The sequence below is a fragment of the Pteropus alecto genome, unplaced genomic scaffold, assembly GCF_000325575.1.
Source record: "Pteropus alecto unplaced genomic scaffold, ASM32557v1 scaffold239, whole genome shotgun sequence".
Classification (NCBI taxonomy): domain Eukaryota; kingdom Metazoa; phylum Chordata; class Mammalia; order Chiroptera; family Pteropodidae; genus Pteropus; species Pteropus alecto.
Window position 1 is genome coordinate 15,416,660 of NW_006494613.1, and position 9,898 is coordinate 15,426,557.

At 33.6% G+C, this 9,898-nt stretch overlaps 1 pseudogene; it reads right to left on the reverse strand.

The window, feature by feature from the left end:
- Positions 1–5,837: 5,837 nt before the first annotated feature.
- On the reverse strand, positions 5,838–5,956 carry LOC112474538 (annotated as a pseudogene).
- Positions 5,957–9,898: the final 3,942 nt, after the last annotated feature.

Sequence of the window (9,898 nt, forward strand, 5' to 3'; positions counted from 1 at the left end):
CAGAAAGGTAAGGTGAATTTAGGCCTTGAAGGGGATACACGTTGCATATTTTCTTTAAGCAAGAGGCACGCCAGTCTTTAACTGGGAATAGACCATATTTGTAGAGTTTAGGGGGATAAAGAATTTTTAAAAACAAAGTTTTTGCTTTTGAATTTTGCCTACTTTGACTAGAATGTTCCCTAGGTATTCTTGGGATCTCAGCTCTTCCAAACAAAAGCCATGAACTTGGCAAAGCTGATTCGAGTAACTGAGAATTCAAATCTCTTTGTTCAAATCTCTATTATTTTTATTCTTCCTAAGCCTGGATCTGTTTTTTTTTCTACTCTCTAAGTGCATGCAGGAAATAAAGGACTTTTTAAAATGTGGCTAAGGAGGCCCTCTGACATTCACATTTGCCTTCATTTTGTGATCAAGTGCTCCCAACTTTCCATTCATCGTATTTCTCAAATGGGGCAATGGTATTTAGCAAAACCATCTGATTCCATTGTTGTTATAATTAATACTTTCTCCTAAACCCTCACTTTCCTGAGATAATGCATCTGCATTGAATTCTTTTATAGTGGTAGTCTGCCTAATGGACAATCAGTAAGATTTTTAAATTGCACTGCTATGACCTATCAGGGTTATTAGTACTCCCTTCACCAACGGTGAAGAAGTCTTTATTACCAGTTTACCAGTCAGTGAGTAGTCCTAACTGAGTCGCATTTCAGAGTCTGTTTTCTTGGACCAGTCTAGCACCAACTGTCTTGGGGCAGGTTTCCTGGGTAATAGATTCTAAAACAGAGATTTGCATGCAAGGCCTTTACTGGGAATGCCATTGGCATCAACAAATCTGGAGGAGCGAAGGAAGGAAGTAGCACGCACACACACACACACACACACACAGCCTCAGCCAATCTCGTGCCACTAGAAACAGATTGGGCTTTTATATCCCTATATCAGCCAGTCAGTCAAGGGGTCAGCAATTTTTTTTGTAAGAACCATGTAATAAATATTTTAAGCTTTATGGGTCACATTTATTCTCTGTCACCTATTTTTTCTCCTCCTCTTCCTTCTCTTCTCTTCTTCTAGCCCTTACTCCCTCTAATATAATCCGTTAAGAAATTAAAAACTTTTTAATATTCTGTCCCCTATAAACAAGGATGGCAGGCCATATTTGTTCTGTAGGTCATACTTTGCTGATCTCTGAAGAGTCAACAACTGTGTGCTTTCTTCATAAAGGAGAGGAGATTTGCGATTCTCTCGGACTTGGAAAAATTCCTAGAGGAAGACTCATTTTGGTGTTGTCAACCTCCAACACTTGTAGAAACCAAGGATAAGGAGTAACTCAATCCTGAGTGAGGAATCTGGGTGGCACGTCGCTATTTATACTATTAGCAGAAGTTATATTCTAGCAGGAGTTACAGATAGTAAACATAAGTAAACAAGTAAATAGTACATTAGTTAATCATTAATAAAATAAGTAAATAAATATATATTATACAGTTATAAGTGTTCTGGAAAAAAATTAAAAGTAGAGTAAGATAAGAAGAATCAGAGATAGGAGACAGATTTCACTATACTAGTTGGGTAAAACTCATTAGGATGTTTACGTATATCTTTTTATTTATTTTATTTTAGTTTTATTAAAATTATTGGGGTGACATTGATTAATAAAATCAAATAAGTTTCAAGTGTATCATTCAACAGTAAGTCGTATATATATTACATTGTGTGTTCACCACCCAGAGTTTGATTTCCTTCCGTCACCAAATACTTAACCTTTTTTACCCCTATCTACCTTCTCCCTACCTCGCTTCCCTCTGGTAACCATTAATCAAGTACGTCCTTTTATAAATATGCAATAAAACCAACATTTCACATCCAGTTTGATGTGTTTTGACAAATGTATGCAGTTGTATAAATAACATCACGGTAAGATATAGAACACATTCATTATGTTCCGAAATTCCCTTATATCTTTGTAGTCAAACCCTTTGTCCATCCTAAGCCCTAGGTGAATACTATTCTCTTTTCTATCCCTGTAGTTTTGTCTTTTCCAGAATGTTATATTAATGTAATCACATAGTATTTATGTCTTCTCCCACTTCTTTTTTATAGGTGAATAATATCCTATTAAATGAATATACCACAATTTGCTTGTCCGTTCATCAGTTGATGCATATTTGAGTTGTATCCAGTTTTTCCTTTTTTTTTTTTGCTATAAAGATAAAGCTGATATGAATATTTACATGCATGTCTGTGTGTGAACACATTTTCATTTCTTTTAGGTAAAATATCTAGGGATGGAAGGGAAGGGTCATAAGTATTTATCTTCATAACAAAGTGTCAAAATATTTTCCAAAGTTACCCTATCCAATTTTTCATTCCAAGCAGCAATGTATAAGATTTCTAGTTGCTTCAAATTCTGAGCATCATTAGGTATTGTCAATCTTTTTCAATTTTAGGTATCCTCATATTGCATAGTGATATCTCATTTATGGTTTTTATTTGCATTTTTCTGATGACGAAAGAGGTTGAGCATATTCTTACATGCTCTCTACCTTTTGCATATCTTCTTTGGTAAAATATTGTTCAAATGTTTTTCCCATTTTATATTATAGCTCTCTGTTTTTATTATTGGATTAAATCTTTTAATATATTATACACTTTAGGTATATATCTGGCATGAGATATGTGTTTTGCAAATATATTTTCCAGTCTGTGACTTTTCTTTTTCCTTTACTAAACAGCGACATTCAAAGAAAAGACATTTTTAACATTGATGAAAGCCAATTTATATATATTTCTTTTTATGTTTTATGCTTTGAGGGGGGATCCTAAGAAATATTTGCTTAATGCAAAGTCACAAATATTTTCATCTATTTTTGTTTCCTTTAGAAGTTTTATAGGTATAGTGCTTCCATTTAGGTCCGCAAGTCAATATTGTTTGTTTTTGTATATAAAGATCTAATTATTCCAGTGCCATTTGTTGAAAACACTAGCCTTGTCACCACTGAATTATCTAAGGGCCTTTATAAAATAAGCGTTTGGTTCTATTACTGATTATTGTTTTCTATTTCATCGATCTATCTGTCCCTATTTCTTGATTACTATCTCTTTTAATAATATGAGTTTAGAGTATTTGTATGTATGGAATTGGAAGATGGGATGGATACTAAAAGAAGCTAAAGTACTTTATTTTAAAGCAATGCAATAAACTTATTTTTTTGTGAAGTATCATCTACTAAGGCTAAAGTAATAATATATCTTGAATAAAGGTCCCAGGTGCACCTGCACGCACGCGCACGCACACACACACACACACACACACACGTCAGTCATATTTTGAAATAAAAATTAAGTTAAAAAGATAAGTGAGACATTCAAATAACTTCAAAATGAGAATTTAAAAATTTTCCTTATTATTCATAAACTTGCTTTGCCTGAATTATAATGAAAACATTCTGTATCAAAGCTTTCTTACTTTCCTTCCACAAGTATTTATTGAAATTCAGACAGTCACTGAATTGTGTTTGAAAATGGAACTCTAAAGCTGATTTGTCTCTGTCCTCAGGGTTTTCAAAGTGTTAAGAAAATATATGTACACAATCACAAAACTCTGGTGAGTACTATAAGCATGTAATCTTTTCATTAAATTCAGGAAGGCTTCCCTGAGAAAAGAGTAAAGAAAAGCTAGTGCTAAATTTTGGAGACTGGGTAAAATTTTTTCCAGATAAATCACTAGGTTTAATTCTATTGAGTGAAAGGGAAGGGTTTGTATGAGGTTTTGGTTTTTTCTAATCACCTGAAAAGTCTATGTTTATACCTGTCATTCCCAAAGTACACATTGAGGACAAAGATTAATCAAATGCTTTTTTTCAGTAATTTCCTAAAAGTATAGTGTCCCTTTCCTGTTAAATATATAAAGCAATTGCCAAGCAATTATTTATATTCATTTTAGAAATGAGAAATAGAAGATTGATACCTACTCACTCTTGTGCTTGATAAATATTCAAACCAGGTACTATCTGGTTATTTTATCAGAGGATATTTCAGAAGCTCAAAAATGTGTGGCTAAGTTTCTCTTGAGCAGTAATTTATACTTTGGTAGGGTCTGAATGCCTTTGAATGACAGTGATGATGATACAGTGCAAGGAAGCTATGATTTATCACAAATGATACGCACAATGAACAACTGGGGAAGCACAGAGTAAGATGTAAAGGATCTCTGGATCCTTCTCTCAATATGTTGTCTTAAATATTGTTTCTGTTTTTTCTCCTAGTCCATCACTGTCACTTGATAAATTATTTAAACTGGAAGAAATTTGATATAATATTCAAAACCTCTTCCATTAAGTTATTAAACTAACTGAAGTATAAATTTATTTTAACCGTAAAATTATTTTCACAAAAAGAGCATTTACTTGACTGTGCAAGTCAAGATATTTAGGTCATTTTTTATTGCAAAAACTTTATTAAATATAAGATTTGGAAAAAAACTCATTTGTTTTTATTATAACCGAGCAAATCTTGGCTTCTTTAAAATAAATTTTTCTCTTCTTTCTTCTTGATTTGAACTGGCCTTGGGCTTACTTGCTTTTCTTTCCTTATCTTTTTGCAAACTGCATGACCACTCCCTTATGTCAGCATCAAATAGTCTTAAGAACAAAGCCTCAGATCTGTTGACCACAGAAAAAGAGTTTCTTCAAACTAAAGATAACATCTTGCATCCTCACACTCATGAGGGTAGAACAACCTTACCAATATCACCTCGAAACCAGAGAAAACGATGCCATGAATACATCAGAGCCTGATGCAATGATCAACTGCCTCATACCCTAGCCCCGACCAATTGTTAGAGCCCAAGACTCCAACTCCCTCAGCTACTAATGAGTTTTCCCCTATATAATCTACCTCCTAGAGGCCATAGAGGAGCTAGGTCTTTAAGCTCACCTATGTCTCTGGGCTTGGAGCCATTCCCTTAAACAAATTACTTTCTTTGCTGCAAACTCCCATCTATGTCTCCTTTGGCTTTGACACATGCAGGCAAAACAAATCCCTTAAATTTATCATTAACATTATCATTCTGTCCAAAAATGAATAGAGTGTCATTAAAAAGTATTCAATCTTTTTACTCATTATTGGTCTGCTCAGATTTTCTATTTCTTTATGCCTCAATGTTGGTAGATTGTATATTTCTAGAAATTTATCCATTTTTCTAGGTTACTTAATTTGTTTGCATATAATCGTTCATCGTAGTCTCTTATGACTGGGACTTCTCTGCTGGACTTCTGAATGTCTACAAAGACTCTCTCTTTCATCAGTGATTGTCTAATACAGTGTTCTCCAAGGGCTCCCAGACTGTGGCTGAGAGTGACTGGAGCCAGTACACAGGTCATTCATTGCAAGGTCCACAGCTGGCACTAAGGTCTCCATGCCTATTACCTAATGCACAGGTGGACAAGACTCCACTCAGGTCCCTTGGTATTTGGCATTGGATCCCACTGTTTCCACAAAGGAACTTTCACTGCGAATGGACACCAAATTGTTGTTGTTGAGGAGAGGAATACATGAGAAGGATGTCTTATTCAGATATCTTGCTGATGTCATTCTGCAAAAATAATATTTTAAAATAATGTTTGTTAATTTGCAAACTTAATGTTTTCACTAAAAAAGATTGGTAACTCCAAAATTTTTATAAACCAAGATTAAGCCAAATATTACATAAGTGCTTTTCTATATGTTATTTAAGACGAGTTTTACAATAATTTTTCTTTTTTTTTTAGGTGAGGCAACCTTTGGTTGACCTCACAGATTGCAAGGACTTTTGTCAGCTTATAATCACTTATTTTTTAAGCCTACAGCACCTGGTCTTCCTAGGTGGTCTCCCATCCAAGTACTAACCAAGCCCGACCCTGCTGAGCTTCCGAGATCAGATGGGATTCGGCTTGTTCAGGGTGGCATGGCTGTAGATGAGTTTTACAATAATTATGTGAGGTAGATGATAATATCCAATTTTACATAAGAGAAAAAAAGCGACTTTCCGAAAAGTTAACTAACTTGTCTAAAAGCACCTTTTTATAAGTGGAAAAGTCGAGTAATAAAATCAGGATAAAAACTCAAGACTTTTTTCCCTATAACCAAGGAAGAAATGTGCGCACATTGTTTAACTATCCTAAATAATGTGTTCACTTCATCAGTCTTGCTGATAATATACTAAAAATTTTATTTTATTTTTTGCCGAATAGATAAGACACATCAAAGTGGTGAAACAAACTTTAGAAAGCAAAAGTCAGCTCAATTTATTCAAAAAATAATTAAAAGATTAACAGAACATTTATTTCCCTCAGGTTGGCATGATTTCACCTCTACTTTTTATTCTATTCTCATCCTGATGATAAATCATTTTATGCATAGCAACCTGTCAAAATGTGCTATATTAGCAAATCTGGGATGCCTTGCTCATCTTTCCCCTCAAAACCACATATTTTAATAGGACAAGTGAACTCAAGTATTTGGAAGGAAGTAAATGCAGAGAGTAAATCAAAATTAGTATTTGGAAGGAAGTAAATGCAGGAAGCAAAATTAGTATTTGGAAGGAAGTAAATGCAGAGAGTAAATCAAAATTGTCTTGCTTTGATATTCTTTATAATTTTTTCTATTGGTTAAAGTGTTTGTAATCATGGTAAGTTCTCTGCTCAATCAGAAATATTTAGTATTCTGCATGAAAATATGTGTTACAACTTTAACCAAAATAGAAAAAACATATACCTTTTATTATGTAAATACTATAATGACTCACAGCATTTTGTAACAAATAACTGATATAAACTCTTCTTTAGTTATGAAGAAATAGTCTTGTTCATTTAACATTTCTTCTGTCTATAAACTCTTTCAAGTTAATTCTTTTCACACTATTTTAATTCTTCAAGAATTAGTAACTTTTGTCAACTAATGAAAAAATGGCAAAGACAAACTCCAAAATGGCAATAATTTATTAGACATCTGAAATGAATAACACCAAAATGTTTTCTAATCATTTACAGTATTGAATATCAGTTAAGACTGAGTACCTGTTAAGATATTTTTTTCTCTTTAAGAAACTATTGCAATCTTGAGAAAGAAGAACAAAGTTGGAAGTATCACACTACCTGATATCAAACTATATACAAGGCTATCCTAACCAAAACAGGATGGTATTGGCACAAAAACAGACACATAGATCAATGGAACAAAATAGAGAGCCCAGAAATAAATCCACGCCTGTACGGTCATTTATCTATGACAAAGGAGGCATGAATATACAAAGACAGTCTATGCAATAAATGATGTTGGGATAACTGGATAGATACATGCAAAAAAAATTAAACTGGACCATCTTCTTATACCATTTATAGGAATAAACTAAAAATGGATTAAAGACTTGAATATAAGACCCAAATCCATAAAACTCCTAGAAGAAAACAGGCAGCAAACTCTCTGATATTGCTCTTAGTAATATTTTTTTCTGATATATCTCCTTGAGCAAAGGGAAAAATATAAACAAATTAAACTATATCAAACGGAAAAGTTTTTGCACAGCAAAGGAAACCATCAACAAAACAAAAAGACAACCTACTGAATGGAAGAAGATATTTGCCAGTGATACCTCTGATAAGGGGTTAATATCTAAAATTTATAAATAACTCATACCACTCAACACCAAAAACAAACTCCAATTAAAAAATGGGCAGGTGTCCTAAATCGACGCTTCTCCAAAGAAGACATATAGATGACCAATAGACGTATGAAAAGATGCTGAACATAACTAATCATCAGAACAGCGTAACTTAAAACCACAATGAGATATCGCCTCACACCTGTCAGAATGGCTATCATCAATAAATCAAAAAAAGAACAAGTGTTGGCAAGGATGTGGAGAAAAGAGAACTCTCGTGCATGGCTAGTAGGATTGCAAATTGGTACAACCACTATGAAAAATAGTCTGGAGGTTTCTCAAAAAATTAAAAATAGAACTACCTTATGACCCAGCAATTCCACTTCTGGGGATTTATCCGACGAAATCCAAAACACTTACTTGAAAAGATATTATATGCATTCCTATGCTCGCTGAAGCGGTTTATAACAACCAAAGTATGGAAGCAACCTAAGTGCCCACCAATAGATAATTGGATAGAGAAGAGATACTACATATATACACTGGAATATTATTCAGCCATAAAAAATGAAATCTTACCATTTGCAACAACATGGAATAACCTACAGCAGGGATCCCCAAACCCTAGGCAGCAGAATGGTATCACTCTGTGGGCTGTTAGGACTCGGACTGCACAGCAGGACATGAGAAGCTGGTAAGTGAACAAAACTTCATCTGTATTTGCAGCCGCTCCCCAGCACTAGCATCACTGCCTCAGCTCCACCTCAGATCATCGGGCATTTGACTCTCATAGGAGCACCGGTCCCTGATGCCAAAAGGGTTGGGGACTGCTCACCTTAGAGGGTATTATGCTAAGTGAAATAAGTCAGACAGAGAAAAACAAATATCATATATTTTGCTTATATGTGGAATCTTAGTAAAAAAATAAGCAAACAAACAAACAAAAACAAAATGAAAACAAACTCATGGATACAGAGAACAAACTGGTGATTGCCAGTTTGGGGTGGGAGGGAGTTTGGGGGCTGGGTAAATAGATTAAGAGACTAATAAGTACAAACAGGTAGTTACAAAATAGTCGCAGGGACATGGAATGCAGCATAGGGAATATAGTCAAGAATACTGTAATGACTTTGTATAGTACTAAGTGGGTCCTAGACTAATCATGGGATCACTTCGTAGATTGTATGGATGCCTGCCCACTTTACCATACACCTGAAACTAATATGGAATAGGATTGCATTTCAACTCTAATTGAAAAACAAAAATTAAGAAATAAATAAATAAAATATAATACCCAAAGTATAAAATACTGATATAAAGAAAAGATTGATTAAATAAGTAAATGGAAGGAGAAGGGACAAATCTACTGCGCAGAAGAATTTCAAATAGTTTATGTAGATATTCCACCCTTAAGGAGGTAGAGCAAAACTCTCCACATTTTAAAAATGCACTGTACATAGTGACTTCCTTCCAAAGAGTGTGAAAAGAAAAAAATAAAATAAGATAAAAAAGAGTAACTTACATTGGAGAAACTGAAAAAATTATTTATGTGTAATAAACTTATAACATACTAGTTTTAGGTGTACAACATGCTTCAATATTTTTATATATTGTGAAATGATCACCACATAAGTCTAGTTAACATCTGTCACCATAAATAGTTAATTTTTTTCTTGTGATGAGGACTTTTAAGATCTACTCTCTTAGCAACTTTCAAATATGAAATACAATATAATTAACTATAGTCATATTACATCCCATGACTTAATTATTTTATAACTGAAGTTTGTACTTTTTGACTCCCTTCACCCATTTCACCCACTGCCAGTTGCCTACCTCTGGCAATGAACAATCTGTTCTCTATATCTTTAGCTTGGTTTTTAAAAAAATTGTTGTTCTTTTTAATTCCACATATAAGTGAGATCATACGGTATTTGTATTTGTTAAGCTATTTATAGCAGTTAGGCTGCATTCTGCTACAAGTAACAAAAGACTCAATCAAATATCTTAAAAATTAAAATAAATTATTTTTTCACAAGATTTACTAGTTCATATTACAGGAATTCTGAAATAAAGGTGACTTCACATTGGTTAATTTAGAAAATGTGTTTCCTTTCAAAGTCATAAGATGATTGCATAAATTCTAGGTATCATTTTGCTTAGCAAAATTCAAAGGTACAAAAAATTAGAGAATCCCTAATTTGTGCTCCTTTTTAAGACAGCAAGCTTTCCAGTAAATGCTTCAGCAGGTGCCTCCTT